Source organism: Megascapheus bottae, chromosome 10 (genome assembly GCF_031878675.1).
Source record: "Megascapheus bottae isolate mThoBot1 chromosome 10, mThoBot2.hap1, whole genome shotgun sequence".
Lineage (NCBI taxonomy): Eukaryota > Metazoa > Chordata > Mammalia > Rodentia > Geomyidae > Megascapheus > Megascapheus bottae.
In genome coordinates, this window is record NC_143518.1 from 36,972,807 (window position 1) to 36,976,068 (window position 3,262).

The following is a 3,262-nucleotide window of genomic DNA, read 5'->3' on the forward strand; positions in this document are numbered from 1 at the left end:
TAGAGCACTAGGCTTGAGTACAAAAAGGCTCAGGGTCTGTGCCCAGGCCCTGAGTTCAAGTCCCAGGACCAGAAAAAAATGGTTTTGAACCTTGATCATCAAATCTCCTGAGTGGTTAGGATTACAGGCATGAGCCACCCGCACCGTACTGTTGAGTGGCCAGTAATCTTCATATATTCAGGTGTAGTTAGAATGTGTTTTAAAATTTTTCTTAATGTCTTTTGAACATTAAAAGTTTTGAAGCTCAGGTGTGTGTGTGTGTGTGTGTGTGTGTGTGTGTGTGTGTGCATGCCAGTACCAGACCTTGAACTCAGGGCCTCAAACCCTTGCTTAGCTTTTTTTTTCATATATTTTTTATTGTAATTCATAGAAGGGTTACATTATATTCACCAGATAAAAGGTGCATTACTTCACAAACATTGATACCCTTTCTCATGTCTTGGTCCCCATTTCCCTCCCCCCACCCCCATCCCTCATCTTGTTTTCCCACTTCAAATAACCAAATACACATATATACCCTATACCAGATAAAAATATGGAACGCTTCACAAATTTGCGTGTCATCCTTGCGCAGGGGCCATGCTAATCTTCTCTGTATTGTTCCAATTTTAGTGTATGTGCTGCCGAAGCGCGCACCCTTGCTTAGCTTTTTCACTCAAGGCTGACACTCTACCCCTTAAGCCACACCTCCACTTCCAGCTTCTGGCTGACTAACTGAAGATAAGAATCTCTTGAATCTATGCTCTGGCTTTACACCTTCAGCCTCAGATCTCAGCCTTCTCGAGTAGCTAAGATTACAGGTGTGAGACACAAGCCCTTGAACATCTCTTTCCTTGTATGGGTCATTATGCTTTGTATTTGCTCTATAAGAAAAGAGAGTCTCTATTTTTTAAAAAAATAGTTTCTAGTTTTGCACTTTTTAATTTTGCTGATCTTTTGGAGAACCTTCAGAAAGACCCGTCATCCTTATATTCTCTCCTTGGTAAGGTTACTAATGTTTCCCTTACTTCCCAGGAACTGTGATTAATCAGACTCCTTTCTTCCTTCATCTTGCCAGAAAATGTGAGATTTCTAACAAAGTTCTAGCCAACCTGATCTCAGGTAAAATCCACCAGAGATAGGTAAACGCACGTAGTTCACTCCCTTCTCCATAATTAGTCTTTTCACTTCACTCTTCCCAATCCTCAGGTAGTTGTTAAAGGATTAATTTGTTGTTGTTAAATTGTTAATAACACAAAATTATTATCAATAGAGAGCTTGTCTCTAGGGAGTTCACAGTATCATACTGGAAGAGGAAGTTTAACATCCACAGATACATGTGCACCCAGTGGTAAAGGAAGGCTATTCAGGACACATACACACACACACACACACACACACACGCACACAGGCATGCACATGCATGGATGCATACACACTCCTATGTGTAGTGCTTTGTATACTTGCACAAACTACTCTTGAAATGATCTTTTCTCTTTCACCTATCGATGAGGATTTAATTGATTCTTCAACAGCCACTGCTTCTCCAGCCTTTCACATAGTTCAGGCTGCTTTACATATGGCATAAAAGAACTGAGGGAAGTAGTCATAAAAAGGGGAAGCAGTGGTTAGTGGGTTCCAGACATTTTCAGCTGGCTACCAATTGATCAGAAAGAGTGGAAGATTTCTAGTTTATGGTTAGTCTCTGGTTTCTCCTTCTTATAGTTCTAAACAGAAGAAAAAAAAAACCATCTGACTCTTTCTCCAGACTAGGTGGTTTTCTGGCCAGCACACAGGAGACTTAGAAATGCTCATCTTGGCCCCAACAGTATAATTTGTGTATAACTACATCTCATCTCAGAGACCTGCTTGGTCTTTCTTGAACTCTAAGCAGTCGCCCTCCTGGAACTCTTCAAGACTACATTAAGAGTCACTTCATTAAAAGAAAAGATGGTTATATTAGCCAGGGAATGCCAAGGGAACTAGAAGTTCAGTATCAGGAATGAAGGCAAAAGAACAAATATTGAACCTAGCTACCCTATCATTCAGGAAATGACAAATTTTAGGAACTCTGTACCAGTCAGAGGTCTTTCATGTTACAAGAGATAAGCGTCAAAGGTATTCAAGAGCTAAAGAAATAGAGTTCACGTTTTAGAAATATCCAAAGAGCTGGGTGCTGAGGGCCCCTGCCTGTAATCCTAGCTATTCTGGAGGCTGAGATCTGAGGATCATGGTTCAAAGCCAGCCTGGGCAGGAAAGTCCGGGAGGCTCTTATCTCCAATTAACCACTAGAAAACAAGAAGTGGCCCCATGGCTCAAATTGATAGAACACTAGTGTTGAGCAAAAGAGCTCAGGTACAGGGCACAGGCCCTGAGTTTAAGTTTGTTTAAATAAACAAACAAAAAAGAAAAAAAAACACAGAAATGTCCACGAAGTCACATTGTAAGGCTATGGATGCATGAAAGGGAAGATTTTGGGGCTATCTTTCCTTCTATCACAAGTCTTGAAAAAGTCAAATGCTGAGTAGAAACATTAGTAAAGAGAATAGAGATGGAAAACTAAAATCCATCATTACATCTTATGCCTGTGATCTCTCTGTGCTTAAATTTTAGAACTAGAATGCATCTCAGATTCAGTATTCTTTTTCTTTTAAAGGAAAAGTGAAGTCATAACTTTTTAAAATTTAATTTTATTGTCAGGCTTATGTACAGAGGGGTTACAGTTACGTACAAAAGGTAGTGAGTACATTTCTTGTTGAACATTGTGACCCCCTCCAAGTTATAAATTCCTAAAGTTAAAAAAACAGAGGGATTAACACTTTTCTTAATAAATAAGATGCAGATTACAGTAGTCAACTTGGATACAAAAACTTAAGTGGCTTGAATATAATTTCAGTGTCTGCCAGCAGTAAAGGTTTGGTTCCTAGAGTGATAACCTTGCATCATGATGAATTAGAGCAACTGTATGGCCAACGAACAATCTTGACCTTAGCATCTCACTAAAGACCAGATAGTTAGACTTTTTAGTGGACAATACAATCTACTTGAGCATTTCCACTACTTCTCAGAGGCGCATGCATGAATAATTACCCCCAAATTACTATCTTATTCAGCAAAATCAGTTTAGGGAAATGGAAAGAATGGTTTGAACAGCACATCCCCAATGGTGAAATTTTAAAATAATGAATTCAGTAAATAAAATGCTGGAAATAAACCAGCATAATTAAATTGGCCTTTTTTTTTTTCATACTGATGGGGGACTGGAGAGTTACAAATAGAAATA

General features: G+C 39.1%; 1 non-coding gene across 1 annotated transcript; it reads right to left on the minus strand.

The window, feature by feature from the left end:
- Nucleotides 1–529: 529 nt before the first annotated feature.
- LOC150058085 (U6 spliceosomal RNA) lies at nucleotides 530–636 on the minus strand. The gene has a single exon (XR_016536905.1). It is a non-coding gene; the product is annotated as a U6 spliceosomal RNA (small nuclear RNA).
- Between the last annotated feature and the right edge of the window lie 2,626 nt (nucleotides 637–3,262).